This window comes from Dermacentor albipictus, chromosome 9 (assembly GCF_038994185.2).
Source record: "Dermacentor albipictus isolate Rhodes 1998 colony chromosome 9, USDA_Dalb.pri_finalv2, whole genome shotgun sequence".
NCBI lineage: Eukaryota > Metazoa > Arthropoda > Arachnida > Ixodida > Ixodidae > Dermacentor > Dermacentor albipictus.
In genome coordinates, this window is record NC_091829.1 from 31,522,377 (window position 1) to 31,540,375 (window position 17,999).

Consider the following 17,999-nt stretch of genomic DNA (forward strand, 5'->3'; position numbering starts at 1 on the left):
TGCTCTCCATTCGCTGTGCATAAGATAAGAAAATTGGACCTCTACGGACTTAATACTGTTCTAGCGCATACTTTTACAAAAAACACAACGGGAACACGAACGGGACAGGCGCCCCCTATACGGAGTTTCGTAGCTGTTTTGACTGACGAGTCATGACAAGAACAAAAACGAGAAATTAAAGCAAAGGTTCCTTTCTGTTCTTTCGAGTATGTTCACATGTTGTCGAGTTTTCCCTGAGTTTGTTTCTTTTCTTTTTGAGCAAGGACGTTTAGTCGTATTAATCTGAAGGCAATGAGCACGGCTTATACGCACGTGGAGCTTAAGTGTATTTCCTTTGATGCTTTCGTTTGAACTTGGTGACGCGGCTGTGATGCGAGTGAACAGTACATACCGAGTCGCTGCATCTTAGCTCGATTGGTTGCACTTTTTTATTCAGAGATGGTGGTAGGCGTGCTAAGAATAATGAACCAGATACGGAACGCTGTGAAAGAATGTTAGTTCCTTCAGGAGATAAATCTGCCGAAACATATTTGCATGCAAGATCACTTTCTTACACTCTTTCGTTCAGAGTAGAGGGTGTGGCTACTACACGACTGCATGCACTACTTTCGAAGTCGCCTCATCGGCGTACCACTGTGTTTCCTATCTCGAAAAGGGGTCAGTGGCGTGAGGAGAACGGGCCACCGCCAAGTCGGACGAGGGTAAATGCATTGGCAAACATGTTCGTCCCTCGAGAGCAGCAATCTATCGCAGCGTACGGAAGCGGCGTTATGAACAAGCTCTCGGGTGGCAGAAAAAAAGGATGGCCACCACGGTTCCACCACGGTTCCACCACGGTTCCACCAACGTCCTAAAAGCATGCGCCTCAACGTCCTCGCATTTTCTGAACAACACCTTTTTTTTCTTCTACAGTACCTGTATTGTAGCCCACGTTTTATTTTGTGTGTTCCTTTTACCTTTTTCAGAAGCCCAGCGAACATTTCCGACTGGTCGGTTCCTGCTTATCTTGTCTCCGCGAGCGGTACACTGTGTACAACAGTTCGAAAACAGCAGAAACAGTCGGTCGCTTATCTGTCGAACACGTCTAAGCACTCTCCGGCCGCAAACGATTCCCCCGTCAGTCCTCCTTCCTTTTCTATACCGTCTCCTTTCCTTTTCCAGTTCTGTCTACGGGCGGGGATGCCGGAAGCGAGCGTTTCCGCACAAAAAAATGGTCGATCCTGACACGTATACGTAACAACGTATCGGTACACTTTTCCTCGAAACGCGTAGTGCGTGTGCTCGTGTGTCGGGGCCGGGCGAGACGGGCAACACGCCATGTCATGATGGCGAAACGCGCGCTATCGCCGTTGGCGAGGTGAACCACGTTTTTTTCGTTGAGTTTGCGAACTGTCCTGGACGAGTAAGAGAAAACACGACGCACGAGAAAGCGACAGGGCGCAGATACATTAGCGAGATGGTTGCTAGAGCAGAGCGACCAATGGTTTCTGTTTTTTTTTTCTTTTTCTTTACAAGGATATTTCAAGCGGCCAACAGCATTGTGCGTTTCTGTGATCGTACCAGGAGACTTCGTACAACATTTATAAAAGCGTCGCATCTCGAATTCGATATCGTGAAAGCATGTCCTGTTCATAGACAGCTTCAGCTAGACGTTCGATTCCCATTTGCCTAATGAAACACACACCTGGAATGCAGAAATGATAACATCAGGCAACCACTGAAGCGATCTGAATGCAATTTTAACACGAGCCTTTTATCAGAAGAACAGATGTGTTCTTTTGTTTTATAATCGTTGTAGAGACCAAGCAACGTTTTCGAAAAACAATATGCATTTACTAGGCCGTGCAAGAAAGTCTTGTTCGTAACAACTTTTCACTTTGTGGATTTGTTTATTCGAATACGTGCAGAACACTGAATTCTCAATAAGGCAAATGCTGAAGCGGCTAGAATGAATTTTCTTTAAGGGAAATTTAGGTTTGATTTTAAATTCGGGAACAATATTTTTCTACCACGTCCTGGCCTTTTACTTCGTACTAAACAAAGAGATCAACAAAACAGCAAGGCATCAGTTGTTAGTAGCGCGGTGCCCTGTGTACCTGTTCTCGTGTCGCGCGTTTCTTTGTGCTAAAGCCTATTTGCAAAGAGATCAACACCACCAACTCGTCCAGGCCTAAATGTTAATGCTTCTCCGAAATCGGCTCGTCCAAGCCAACAATTTACCTTCTACCCGAATTCTCTAAAGGTAGCACGTCCTGCACGTAAACTAACTCCATCTAGCACATCAAATCGCTACACCAAACTGTCGCTGTATATTCGCTCATGTGTATTGAACTTTTAGCCGAGCCGATTCTATCCGATGCTGTCGCAGTGATGTAAACGTAGCTTTCAGGCTTTTGCCTACTGAAAGAAAAAAAAGAAAATAACCGTATGCCTCGCAACTCCCATTTCCAATACTCCCACATGACATACGAAAAAAAAAACAAGTTGTTATATGGGTTCCAGTATGTCTCATACCTGATTATTAGATGCGATAGTTATGGCGTACATGTAACTTTTTTTATAGGGTTGTATCTTGTAATAGGCTGAACCGTGTCTGCTTAAATGAACACAAACAGAGTTGTCATCTACAATAAAGCGCCGGAGACGTTTAACTGCCTAATGGCTTGGCATGCTGCTCCAGGTGTTGGGTGAAAGAGAAAATAGGCACAAATAAGCACACACAGCGGTGGTAAAGTTTAGCTTTGCACTTGGATCCCTAAGACGGTGTCGAAACTACAAGCCACTGCCACGTGTTGGCGTGAAGCAGCACGCGAGGCGACTCCTGCTGTGCAGGAGGAACAGCGCCTCGCCATCTACCAGGCGTCTCACAACGCTAGCGTTGTGAGATGTCGCCATTTTTCTCGTAGGCCTCGCATCTCGATGGGTGCCCCAGAGGAGACGGACGGCAAACCGTTGGCGTTATTCGACATCCACTCAAACAGTACATGAGCTTGACTCGACATTTAGTGCTCAGACTGGGGCATATATGTACACAGCAGCTCAGCAGGAAAGCATAGCGCGCTCTTAGCGCGTGCCCAAAACGCTCGCGCTAGCAGCGGAGGGCAGAACGCATGCACCCTGGCCCCGCCACCGATATCATTGAGCGCGTATAGTTCGCTTCGTCGTTTTGGCAGCCAAATGCAATTCGTCGTTTTGGCAGCCAAACGCAATTCATCACTTTGGCAGCCAAACGCAATTCGTCGTTTTGGCAGCCAAACGCAATTCATCGTTTTGGCAGCCAAACGCAATTCGTCGTTTTGGCAGCCAAACGCAACTCCGCACCTGTGGAGAGCCTCCGAAAGCAAGCAGGGCATACGTCGCCAGCGAGACAGCACGACAGCGACAAAGGCGTCAGCGCTAAGGCATGATTGCGCATCGAGCGTCCGTATGATTGCTATCGCGATGATATATAATGAAGTTATCAGACACACAGACGGCGCGTACACCCACAATAGTGCACACAAAGTCGACTTCGCAAAATTTAACGGAATGTTCGTTCTAACTCTAATAATGATATTTCAAACAAACTACCTCCCCCCTCTCGCCCACCCACTCTCCGCCCAAATTTAATATTGTTGCTTCTTCATTGGAATTTCACTACATGAAAAGCACTGCTTCCCGTGTCGCTTCCACAATATACCCTTGTGAAAAAGTAATATGACACTAAGCACCGCACAAGCTCGGTCGACGGAAAGAAAAAAAGAAAGAAAAAGAAAGAACAAGGGAAGGCTTCCTAAAGACTATTTAGGCGAGAGTTGAACGCCCATATCCATTTGTCGCGGCGCAGCGAAATCACAACGGGTGGGGTTGCTTTTCGTTTGGTGGCGCAACGTAGAAATTCTATCGCAGGTTAAAATGCGCAACGCAGTTTCGGTCGCGCGCGTTCGCATGACGCAATCCCATTTCCGAGCCTGACCTCGCCCACACAAATGCACTTGAGCTCATCTTGGGTTGCACTTTCGGCTGGAGGCCTTAACAACCCGGGTTATGCATCAATAGAGACACGTTTATGCAACCCCGCATGCCAAATGCAAGTTGCGCACTTTAAAATTGAAGGCCGCGATAGTCTGGCGTGTGCCTGACGAGCGAGCTCTACAGATAACTTCGTGATGGCCCCTCGCATAAGCCAGATGAACGATGACACGGGGTTTATTACATTCCAGGTTTCTTTCATGTGCAGGACGTGGCGGACAAACACAGCACAGCACCTCAAGCACGGAGACAGGTGTATACAGAACGCGTACATCTTTCTTCAATGTCTGTCTCAAGCTTTGTGGAATGTGGGACATTACTGCGACAGCAAGCAAAGTGCTCGAAACTAGATTTGCCTCTTGCTGTCCGGTCGTTCATTCCGTTACGCTGACGACGACCGCTGTTGTCATCGACGTTGCTTTGTCGTCGTCAGGCCGACTTCTCATCCTGGGGACGTATTCTCGGGCGATCACTTTCGGCGATACTATCGCGCGACTTCTCTTGACGTAGTGCTCAACCAGCCAACCAGTTCATCCGATTTCGCTCAAACAGCCAATCAGCTTGCGTCTGATGGCCGAAGCGATAGCAGCGTCGAAAGTGATCGCCCCTGAGTAAGTGCCCTGAGCGTCATTACCGAGAGAAGGTGGAGAAAAGAAAAGGGTTTGTCCACAACCACCACCACCACTGGGATTCAGACCCACCTGACTGCACCATTGTGCACTTCGAAGCCGGGCGCGAGAACCACTGCTCTATCGCGATTTTTTATTATTACAGGGAAGCAATGTCGAAGCAATTACACAAAGCACGTCATTAGGTTAAGATCAGGCAAATCTAAACACAAGTGAAAGTGGTGACACTAGTCAAGTGCTTCATTGGAGCGCTCGTACATACCACATGTGTGAATTATTTATCTCTTTCTTGAAGATACTTTTGGTTGTCCGCAACAGTCTGGGATTTCTATCCGCCATTCTTTTTCTCCAGAGGCTATGCAAGCCAAAAATAAGAATGAGACCGTGCGGCAAGTTTATGGCTGCATACCTGATAATGGCGGGATCATTTTTCTCTCTTTTTGACATGCTCGCTGTCCCCCCCATAAAAGCTGCTGCACCAGTAAATTACCTTTTTTTTGATCTTGCATGGGAATACTATCAGCACCGCATGATGATCATTATTTAAGTTACATTCGCACATACACACACAAACGCTACGCTTGAGAGTCTAACGAAAAATCGGCGCAGTCAGCCCAACAGGAGTGCTTGGCCATTAGTTTAACATTTTGCACTCAACACAGATTCGGAGAGCGGTGGGGTCTGGTAATGCATTTCTGTGGCCAAAACAAACGATGCTGCAGCAGACGGCAGTGGCATCGTGTGCATCGCGTCGAAGTTGTTTCTGACAAAGTGGCGGGGTGTTCGCGTGTAATTATTCGTCATCATGCTCGCCAAAACAGCGTCGATGGCACAAAAGAGGCGCGACACGTGACAATAACGATGATTCTGAAACGTGGCACCTGCCCACAATCGAGAACGCGCTGAGAATCGGGTGCTTGGTGGAAAACAACGTGATCGCTGCCAACAACGACATCAATCCAGTTAAGCCACCCTGAACAAGTACCATCAACTTTTTTTTTTTACTAAACAACTCCGAGCATATGGTTTTACAAACTCATAGAGTTCAACCAAATAAAGCCCGCTTATTTATGCCTGAGAGTGCCAAAGTTTGAAGCGTGTATCTTAAACTCCACAACACGCAATAAAACGCCACATAGAAACGAAGTTACGCACATCACAAAAGCGACAAAAAGACGTTGTCAAAACAGCACTTACGACCTGCTCGGATTGGACCTGTACATACAAACAATCTCGATCCGCAGTTGTTGCTTAGTGGCTATGGTGTTGGGCTGCTGAGCACGAGGTCGCGGGATCGAATCCCGGCCAGGGCGGCGGCATTTCGATGGGGGCGAAAACACCCGTGTACTTAGAGTTAGGTGCACGTTAAAGAACCCCAGGTGGTGGAAATTTCCGGAGTCCTCCACTGCGGCGTGCCTCATAATCAGAAAGTAGTTTTGGCACGTAAAAGCCCATATCTTGTGTTTTAAAAACAATTTCCACTCAGCTACTCAGCGTGAGCGTTACTGCGCATCCACACAACGTTCACACCGGTAGCGGTACCTAGAACCCCGTTCAGGCTCGGTTACGAATCCGATTGAGGGTAGCGTGAGGGTGCATCTACTTATCTGCCTATTTTGGAACGTTCCTTTACTCCGCGTCGACTAAAGAAAAGTATATAGCAGCGCCATCCCTCGACAGAAGTGGCCACTGCGCTTCGTGATCATTCACGGCGATTCTTGAGAAGTGTAGCGTCCTGATCAGCCGATGTGCGGCGCTGCGCTCAATCAACTCAGTGGAGTGGCGGAAAAACATTCGAGTCGGGGGTCTTTTGAGAATAGGGGCGGTAGTTTCGTCGTTATTTTGGAGCCAAGGCGCTCATTTCGCGTCGCTAGCGTCGCTGGTAGATGCGCGTTTTAGCAAACTGAACTCAGTACCACTACTCTGTACTCAGTACTTAGTACTCAGTACCATTACTTAGTACTCAGTACCAGTATCTACCTGAGCGTGTGCAATGTCAGCGGAGCACAGCGTAAGGAACGGCTCTCCTAAAACAAGTGTAAAGCCACAAACTACTAATGCAAACAGCACTGCTCTTTCTCTGGTATAGTAGAATTTATAGTTGTGCTTCATATTATTTCGCACAATTCGTTTCTTTCCTTTTTGCTTTTTTTAACTTGTTACTTAAGCTTATGACTGTATTCTTTGACCCCACCTTTCCCCGCTCCCCGTGACCAAATTCTTGGCAATTGCCCCGCATTGGGCGAGCACAATCCTTCGAGACAGCAGCGAAGCAACGAGGCGCTAAGCAAGTAAGCAAAAACAAGATGGCAGTCTCCACTGTGGCAGGATGAATGCTCCAGTCACCACGAGTGAGTTCAAAGCCGAACGAATGCATAAATAATGTGTGAAGTCCGCCGTCATTTGTTTATGTATCAGGTGGTTCAAGTGTTACACGCGTATTCCTTTGAAGGGTTGGTGTGATGGCGCGCAAAAGTAGCCGGATCTTTGCTATTAATTTATAGCTGGTAGTTCGCACATCTACTATGCGTCTTACCCTTTCTGTCTTTGTCTTAAGTGATGCTGCTAGCCATGAAATGTTACCAACTACACAAATTTGTCATCCTAACGCGTCTCGTATACTTCAAATCCAGCACCGCTTTACTGTAAAACGATGAAGAGACGCACCAATACGTCCCCACGTTGGATTCGTACGGCCCCGTCGGCGCAAGCTCTGCAGGACTACAAATAAAGTTGTTACCCGCCCAACGCGCCAAGGGTAGAAACAGAACGACCAAGGGCAGAAACAGAAGCTTAATTCTCTATCGATCAAATTGCCTAAACACAGTACCTTTAGCTAGGTAAAAGGAAATAGGTGCCACGAAGTAGATGAAAACATTTTACGGCACCCTTGTTTTGACGTCACGTAGATATGGCAAATCAGCTTCGCGGAAGCCCGAATGCAGGAGGAACACTCACCAAAAGGAAAATTGTCATCCAGTTGACTATTGTTCAAAGCTACAAAAGAAACCCATGTGGGTTTCTCGGAAAGAAAGTTTTGCAGTCGAATCCAAATCGGTCCGGACCCGGTTAACTGAACTCGAGACGAAAGCATTCGAAGTCAGTACGTTCGACCTATTATCTGAGCCATTCCGCAAGGTAGAAGATTGCAGAGCGAAGCCGAATTAATCGACCCCTCGAGGGACAGGGACACATAACATAGCAAACCAGGTCGCATCTTTATCGAGCGCATTGGATGAAAGCCCAATGAAACAACAAAACGGTGCACTGTAGGTTACGTCACGCAAGAGTGAAGGCATCACCAAATGCAAACGATTGAGAATACGGTGTCATTACGGTCACCACGGCCGCGTGATAACGCCGACAGGCCTGTCAAATACAAGACACATAGACAACAGTTCGGGGGTCATCCTTAATGTTCAAACAGAGGGACAGAGCACGCTACAGACTCATCACTGCGAGAAAGGGCAACATCTTGGAAGCGTTCCGACCGAATAAAGATCGACGAACGCACGGCCAAGCGTAGCTAAATTGATTCGCGCACCCGAGGCGCTCGACGGTGCACCGCACGGATACTCGTACTTGCGTGGAATTGGATGTGAAGCGAGCTCCTGCTTTCGATTACATGCCATGGCCTTCATTTATTTTTCAGTCGCAAGCTTTTTTTTTTCATCCCTTACCTTTGCCCACGTTTTCCAGAAAAGTAAAAATAAAAATTGAGTCAGGAGTTGCGTCGTGCTTGAGGAGCTGCCCGCCTGCTCGCTTGATCGATTGTTGCGAACCTTAGAGATGAGCGCTGCAGTGAAACTTCCCCTCCGGAGAGAAAGTGATGGCACAGCGAGCGTGAGAAGACGTTGGTTGCGTGCACGGCAAGGCGCACTCGACCCGCTCTTTGAAGGTTCTCTGCGCGCGCACGCTGTACTTGGCTCCCGTTTGCGTGCGGGAGGTCTTTCTTTTTGTTCTGGTCGTTTTGCGAGAGTCTTCTCGGATGAACAACAGAAGCGTTCGACGTAGGAGAACCGAGGCAAGAGATAGATAGATAGATAGATAGATAGATAGATAGATAGATAGATAGATAGATAGATAGATAGATAGATAGATAGATAGATAGACAGACAGACAGACAGACAGACAGACAGACAGACAGACAGACAGACAGACAGACAGACAGACAGACAGACAGACAGACAGACAGACAGATAGATAGATAGATAGATAGATAGATAGATAGATAGATAGATAGATAGATAGATAGATAGATAGATAGATAGATAGATAGATAGATAGATAGATAGATAGATAGATAGATAGATAGATAGATAGATAGATAGATAGATAGATAGAGAAAAGGGGGGTGCCCGTGTCTCGTTACGGCTTTCTACGGGAAGTACCGCACATGCTCACTAGTACCGCAACGGGAATGCAGGTTAATGAACTCGGCTGTGCACTTGATGATGCGCGTCGCGTATGATGATTCGCAAGCAAGCGCGAACATACAAATAAAGCTTCTAACTCCATCTACCAATCGTTAATGCGAAGTAACTGAACTGGGGTTAGATGAAACGCCAAACGCCAGCGCGTCCGGGGGCGTGGGTCGTATTCTTTAACGTAACCACCGATTCGCGAATGTTCCCATTGTAATACGTAGCTACAGCTTGCGAACTGTTGTTTGGGTTGATTAGGCTTTGGCTGCTACTTGTGTTGATTTTGTAGCGCCCACTGTCTTGCTACTATATCGTGGAACCGCGGGAAGCCTTAACTAAAATAATGCTTCACGGTGAAAGAAAGAAAGATTTGAAAGAAAGTTTCGCGGTGAAAGAGAGAAAGAAATAAAAATTTAGGAATGAGAGAAAGGCTTCAGTAAGTCATGATATACATCCGAGTAGAAATACACACTTCTCATGGTTGCCTACCATTCCATACAGTTTCCCCTGACACGTCTGTCTGTCTATGTATGTATGTATGTATGTATGTATGTATGTATGTATGTATGTATGTATGTATGTATGTATGTATGTATGTATGTATGTATGTATGTATGTATGTATGTATGTATGTATGTATGTATGTATGTATGTATGTATGTATGTATGTATGTATGTATGTATGTATGTATGTATGTATGTATGTATGTATGTATGTATGTATGTATGTATGTATGTATGTATGTATGTATGTATGTATGTATGTATGTATGTATGTATGTATGTATGTATGTATGTATGTATGTATGTATGTATGTATGTATGTATGTATGCATGTATGTATAATAATAATATAATATTTGGGGTTTTACGTGCCAAAACCACTTTCTGATTATGAGGCACGCCGTAGTGGAGGACTCCGGAAATTTTGACCACCTGGGGTTCTTTAACGTGCGCCTAAATCTAAACACACGGGTGTTTTCGCATTTCGCCCCCATCGAAATGCGGCCGCCGTGGCCGTATGTATGTATGTATGTATGTATGTATGTATGTATGTATGTATGTATGTATGTATGTATGTATGTATGTATGTATGTATGTATGTATGTATGTATGTATGTATGTATGTATGTATGTATGTATGTATGTATGTATGTATGTATGTATGTATGTATGTATGTATGTATGTATGTATGTATGTATGTATGTATGTATGTATGTATGTATGTATGTATGTATGTATGTCTAATTTCGAAATTCGTAATTCTATGCATTTATAAGTCGAACACTCAGTAGCTAAATACGGTATACGTGCTTGTGAATATGGGAGAGAAGACAGCAGCCACCGATCGAAAGAGTTTGGTCGGAAGGACAACAGAGAGAGGGACAAGACTCAGCCCCACTTTTCTTTGTGCAGTAACCTTTCGTTTGCTTCGATATCGACTGGAACGTCAATACTGGAGAATAGGGCCAGACCCCATTAATGATGTTCGTAGACCTCTGGGAAGGCGCATAGGACGCTGATAACTCCGACACGAATAAAAGGACCAGCAACGGCATCGCCGCCAAGAAGTGAGGACAGGACGAAGAAGCACCAGTGCGACGGCAACGGAATGAGACCAGCATGTGGATTGTAGTTGGGATCTTAGCCATCCACGGCCGGAACTCGGAGACCGCGAGGGATACGCTTCGCCACTGATGCCTGGCAGACTACGTCGTAAGTTTTTCTTCACCCACTGTTTGACATTCCATCTGCCCAGTCATTTTGCTACATCTCGCTACATTTTTTAGTTGGGACACCACGCGATGAGAGAAGACTGAACTTCACTCTCGCAAGAGATGAAGTTGCTGTTTTGTGGAACTGTACCAAGCGTTTCTTCAAACACCAATCTGAGGTTATCGACAAAAACGAAACGATAGTTTCGGGGACCAGGTTTCGTAGCATCTGCGTAGACACAAAAATTTACTGGATAATCACAAATACGATTAACATTAGAAAATGTTACTAACGGTATGCAAATACCAGTTAACGCTGCACCCCGTCGACACCCGCCGCGGTTGCGCAGTGGCTATGCTGTTGGGCTGCTGAGCACGAGGTCGCGGGATCGAATCCCGGCCACGGCGGCCGCATTTCGATGGGGGCGAAATGCGAAAGCACCAGTGTACTTAGGATTTAGGCGCACGTTAAAGAACACCAGGTGGTCAGAATTTTCGGAGTCCCCCCCTATGGCGTGCCTCATAATCAGAAAGTAGTTTTGGCACGTAAAACCCCATAATTTTTTTTTACCCCAGTCCAAAACTTTACTTTTTCCATTATTTACCATCTACGCCGCAAGAAAAATTTAGTGCAGATATATTTCGTTTCAGCCGCAGTAGTGGGGGTCCAAGGTTCTACAATTATTTCATATACTACTACTACTACTACTACCACTACTACTACTACTACTACTACTACTACTACTACTACTACTACTACTACTACTACTACTACTACTACTACTACTACTACTAATAATAATAATAATAATAATAAATATAGTTGCCACCTTACAATATTCGTACATCAGAAGGCAGGACCGTAAAAGCCAAGGAAGTGGCTTGCGTGACTTGGCCCGGCACGTCGGCAAACAAAGATATATACAGAAATGAAAAACTGGTGAAGCTTATCAAAACAAAATTAAACGGAAACTCACCTGAAATCAGTGACAACAGAAATACAAGAAATGAGAAAAAAAGAACATTATTTAGTATTATGCATATTTTACAATGCCTTCAACAATTTTTTCAAGTTTCATTTCAGCAGCTTTCAGCAGCTTTTCAAGCTGCAGCTTCGCAGCTTCTTGTGCTTGTCCTAGCATTCTTCTGTTTCTACAAAAGAAATGCTGAAATAAATTGACTTGAATTGACTTGACTTGAATAGTCCTGGGACATAAGCATACCTACTAGCTTCACCAAATCTTATGTTGCAGTGCGGTACTATAAAACGCGATGTTTTCCGTAGGGTACGGGGATCAATATATTTCTGTTTGAAATCGGGGTTCCAAAAATGTCTTGCCACAGTGGTTTGAGTGAACAAAGTTTTAAATGACGGAAGACCCAGACGTATAAACACGCTCACATTGTCGGCCGAGAAAGAGTTATGCGCAATGGACTTCAACATACTTTTTAGAATTTTGTCAATTCGACACTGCTATCGAGAACAGCATAAACCGAACAATGTAATGCCATAACGTAACATGCCGTAGGCTAAGGCGTGCATGATAGTGATTTTTGCAGGCATCGGAACAATTAAACACTGGAACTGATTTGAAGGCCTCCTCCGCACAACTACTTGTCGGTGCAACGTGTAATCGCGTTGTGACCGGCTTCCAAGCATGCGGCAGTACCAGATGTACGTCTTGCAGTCTGAATAAGCCGTTGCTACAAATTCAGGTCAACGTATAAAGAACGCAGTAACGCTTTAGAGTCGTTTTGTACTTGTTTTGGCTTGAACAGATGTCGACAGTACGGGCATTACCATAGTTTATCTATTTGATATTTTTCAGGGATCGAGATACATTGCTAACAACGAAATATACAAGACTCGGGTAGTATAACCCGATTCAAAAGTAGCACCGGAATCATTGGGTGAATGTTGTTTTCATGCCGATTACCTCTCGCATTGTTATGTGGGCGCAAGGACACTGACTAGCGCTTCATTTTTAGAGTAGAGTTGAATCTCAGCGGACGTCTGGTCACATTCGTATAACTGGAACCGAGCAAGCAAGCTAACTGGCGGCCAATATTCCCTCCGTAAATGGGATGACTCACCTGGAATTCGTTGAATTTGAACGCAGTTTGTGTAGAAGAATGCCCTCTTATCTTTTATTTCATGCGTATGTAACCTGCGTGTCTTGATTGCGAAGCCGTTTCATATTATTTTTGTGGTTCCTGCTTACTTCTTCGTGGTTATGCCACTTTTCGCCCTGTTTAATTTCATTATGGCTAGCAGTGGTTGTGTAACAGTGAATCTATTTATGCGTCATGGCGATGCCTGTCTGAACTTTGTTTTTGATGACCATGCGCAAGTGCGTGGTCATTTGAGAGCACAAAGCTTTTATGAAGAAGGAGCTGTAGTTCTTATCGAAGAATGAGTGTGGCATGCTTTGGGAGGTGGTTACTTCTGGCACTTTATTGCGCCATGTGCTATGTATAGGTGGCGTTCCCCTTATCCCCGCATGCGCGAACCAACTGGTACATCGAGCGCCACCTCCTCAAGGACCAGTTCGGAACCCCTTGCAGCGTCTGCGACCCCAGACGGAGCGTCTTAACTAGAGCGACTGAAAGTGGTGGTTACGACGAGGGATGAATGCGAAAACGCTCCTATTACAACCATTCCACTATGCAGTGGTACGGAATGGTGGTACCGTACCCCCGTGCGGTGTTTACTGTTGTGTTAGACTACGCTACCATCGTCATCGGCCCACTAAAATGGTTAAACAGTCGTAAGAAGTCATGGTTAGGTTTCAAAGAATGCCGAATGTACTAATAAGTAACAAATAGTCCCATACGACCAACTTGTGAGTGGAGTAGAACACAATGAATCTCGACAGATTTCAAATTTCAAAGTTTAGCGAATAAGCTTTTCGGCACGAAAGTCGGTAAGTAGAAATACGCGGAAATAGAAAGGAGACTGTGTACTGACAAATTTCGTGCGTTCTTAGTACTAGTACGAAGTTCGTCTTAAAAAATGGCTGTGGCTTAGCTAAGGTTAAGCCCAGGATGCGAAGCATACTAGCCTTTATTTTAGTTGTTGAACCACTGTTTAGCCTGGTGAACTGCTGTTGCTTGGCTATATTTGGTTCGGCTAGACGAAGAAACAACTCGTGCGTTACTCTGCTTCGCCTTCAAGAGTGGAACGCGACAGCGTTCCCGTCGACCCGCCAAGGGGTGTAAGACAATGGGCTACGGCGCAGCGACTACGCGCCCCGCATTGGACGCGGTGAGCGTCGAGCAACGCAGCGTTCGGCGCGGCAACGAAACATGCGCCTGAGCAAGAGACGCACGCCTGAGAAACAGCTCGTTTATAAGGCAACACCACATTCACTAGAGGCACTTTTGTACCGCTTTGAAGCATCGTACTCGTGGCAGCGTCTCCGTCTCACACTCCGGAGACCCTGGTTCGATTCCCACCCAGCCCATCTTGCAAGAGTTGAGCCAAAGCCACCTAGAAAATCAGTCTCTGTAGCACGCCGCAACCTTCGCTTCTCATTCCAACGAGCAGCTCTGTCTCCAGGAGGCATCTCACCTCGTGAGTGTCTAGCAGAGGCAAGCGCAGCTGCTTATATACCGCCGCGAGCGACGGCGCGAGTTGGAGCCGCGTTTCTCCTCTGTCGTGACGTCACGGTGTCACGTGGTATTGAAGGCGACACCGCCGCGCCTGAGGAGCTGGGTTGAGCTCTCGTAATATGCTTCGCATAAAAATAAAATCTAAAAACCACCGTGTCACCAAGTTCTGGAGCGTTCTTTTTAGCAGAGCACGGCGTTTTTTTGTTAGGTTTTAAAGCCTTTCAGACGCGAAGTAAATTCACACTCCGTATAAAATCGAGCTTACACGATTTAGAACTTTTAAGGGACCCACTTGGACGCTATAAAGACATCCGCTGACAATTTTCCTCCTTACGGCACTCGAAGCAGCACCAGAAGGAGTAAGTGACAGAAACCTTAAACATCTCTGCCAGCGTTCAATTCGTTTCTGGTATAAAAGCGCAAATTGAAGCACGAGTGATTGCACGAGATACTTACTAAGCGTCAGTCCGTGTTTTATCCAGACCGTACGTGTTAGGAGCAAAGTGGTGAAGATGTCTTCTGGGGGCAACAGTATAGGGCCTACAGGAACAACTGCTCAGACACCGTCCAACAGACGTCCGCTCCCATTTTCGGAGACTGTTCAAAGGCAACTCCACGCGTTTTCCTCAATAGGTAGTTTATCCTTTGTTTCTTTCCTTTTTCTTTTCCTATTTCTTTCTCCGTTTTCTATTCCCAGTCCACGTTCTTTGCTAATCCTCTTTGTGCGCCCTGTCAATTGCCGCCGCATGGACACTCAGCTTTCTTCTCTGTATTTTGTAGAGAATATTTTCCTGTTGGGCCACTCTTTTCCAAAGACGATCAGGTCTAGTTCGGCCACTCCCTTTTGCACGGACAGCTCAAAACGTTACTGCCGCTACATTCGTTGTATCCTTTTCCAATCGCTCTTTTTCCCTCTTCTCATGGTTACTTCTCGCTTAGTGGCCCGACGAAGACAAGACAGTAGCACAGAAAGCGGAGTGCTTTTTGCACGCCGGTTAGTTCGAGCTGAAGTGTCCACGAGACAAGAGCAGGGAATGCACCACGAAGGCGAGAAATAAGATCAAGAAAAATGGTCCGCCATTGTCGGGCCTGGCTTTGTTTTAGCGTTTTCTGGTTCTGCCTGCACTTGCTGAGCCCGCTAGGGAAGCAAGAAACGACGTTGACCTTTCGGGCTACACACTGATTAAATTCGCGCCCTCTGACCTTTCTTACTGCGTGGCAATGAGAACTAATGACCGCCTAGTGTCGACAAGGCCTTAGGGTCTCCCGGATATTAACAGATAGCCAATGTGTGAGGCTAAGGTTGACTTGTTGATTGGTCTGTTTTTTGAGTGGTGTTCCACTGATTCCAGAGAGAGAAAGAGAGAGAGAGAGAGAGAGAGAGAGAGAGAGAGAGAGAGAGAGAGAACAACTTTATTGAAAATGCCTGCACAATCGGTTAGGTTCCCTCCACGCAGGGAGGACAGGCTTTTACCGCGACGCGGCCACTACGTCAGTCTGGTGCGTTGATTCCCGCCCACGCCCACGCGTTGATTCCACGCGTGGGCACTTCTCACCTCTGACCAGAATCGTGTTTTGCTGCTTCGTTAAATCCTAATGTGTAATACCCAAATTAAGATACAGGAGGAAATAAAGAAGCTGAGTTAATAGAAATGATACAGAAGTTAACGATTTCGTATGAGTGAGTGAGTGGGTGAGAGAGAGAGAGAGAGAGAGTCAGTGAGTGCAAGATAGTTACTTAGATTTAGTAGGCGCGCGTGGGTCTGCGTATGTATGTTTCTGTATGTAACGATGCCAGAATCCCGGAACCACCGACGAGCATTGTGGAAAAGCAGAGGCTTGCAGTTCTCCGCGGGCGTGATATCGAAATTCTGACAGGGAGAGCGACCGGCGATAAAATATTATCAGCTGGTGAAGGCGCCATGTTGTAATTATCCTCATTTTGTTATGAATAAAACTGATTCTGATTCCGATTCTGAACCCAGTTACTTTAGTAGCCTGGTTAGAAACTCACTGCGGGGCTCAGTAAGACGGTGCAATATCCACCAAAAGCCACACACTCTGTTATCCACGATTTGTTCCGCCGTAATAGCACATCGTTTCACGGTATGTAGTCGCAAAACTGCCGACACGGTAACAATCAGAAGTTATATTAGGCTCTACATATGTTCTTAGAATTCAACAGCCTTGTGTTCGGATTCTCATGTTCGGATATATTGCATAGATATGTGACAACGCTGACCTGCTTTATCAAATGGAGGTGTGCGCGAGCCGTGCTGACTGTACAGCGTTGGCTTTACGGCATTCGGCACACTGCCATTCCTAATATGATAAATATTGTCTAGTTTATGTTGAGATAGTGCCAGAGTAAATTATTGGGCCGAGCCAAGAACCACTTCTATTTCTATTACTAGAAATTTAATCGAATGGGGTGACACACAGAGAGAGAGACGAAGAGGGAAAGCTAGGAAGGTTAACCAAGGACGTGCCGGTTTGACTACCCTACACTTGGGGAGAGCGAAAGGGAGAAGAATACATAAGGAGGAAAGAGAAGAAAAATAATAAAGAGCCAATCATTGTAAATGCATTCCCAGAGCAATTTCCGCTGTCACAAGCACTTGTACAGTGTAGTAGCCTTCAAGAAACGCAGAAGGGCTTCTGTGGCCTTTTGTATGCAAGAATTCATAGGCCATGGTCCCAGGACCTTTTCCACCGAGAGTGATCTATTATCTAACAGGCTGAGGCTGACTCGTAGAGCACTTCGTTGAGTATGAAAGGATGGGCAGTGACACAAGAGGTGCTCTAGCGTATCATCGCACCAGCACAACTTGCACGCCGCACTGTTGACCATTCCTGTAAGGAATGGATAGGCATTTGAAAACTCGACGCCCACCCTCGTGCGACACAATAAAGTTGTTTCGCGACGGGAGAGTCCATGTGGCAGGTGAAGTCGCAAGTTAGGGTCGACAGAGCGCAAACCCGAGTTAGTGAAACCTGGTGGATTCTATCGTTGAAATGTGATGCGGTGAGCAAGTAATTGAAGTTGCCGCGCAGCATTCGTTCTTGAGGGTAGTACGAGCATCCACTGATGTTTTTGATGATCGAAGTGAACGGCTTCATATGCGCTGTCGTTGCCGAAAATTCCGCAGTGGCTCGGCAACCATCGAAATACAATCTCGTGGCCTTACTCTAGCGCGTGGTGATGAGCGAATGGGTGACATTCCCGATACGGCAGTCCTTCCCGTACTCCCACTGGAAACAAACAAGTGCGCATTCTCGTTGGCTCACTCAACATATCGTCACGGTGTAGTGATGACGAAGAAGCAGATGGATTACTGTAGTTGCTGTGGCTCCATCTAACCGCGGCGGCCTCAGTTCGATGGGGGTATAATGTTGAAACGCTCGCGTATTTCTAGATTTAGTGTCGCGTTGAGGAACCCCAGGTGGTTCAAATTATTTAACAGTCTCACAGTATGGCGTGCCTCATAATATTCTGGTTTCAACGCGTAAATCTCTAGAACATTTAAATTGTGCACCATTTGCTGGTGCATTGGAAACGTTAAGCAACAATCAATCAACCGGATCGGAGCGTACACTACGATACCAC

General features: G+C 46.1%; 1 long non-coding RNA gene across 1 annotated transcript in view; it reads right to left on the minus strand.

Moving 5' to 3' along the window:
- LOC139049417 (uncharacterized) overlaps nucleotides 1–17,999 on the minus strand; it is a 110,330-nt gene that overhangs the window by 49,598 nt on the left and 42,733 nt on the right. The gene's annotated exons all lie outside the window — the stretch shown is intronic.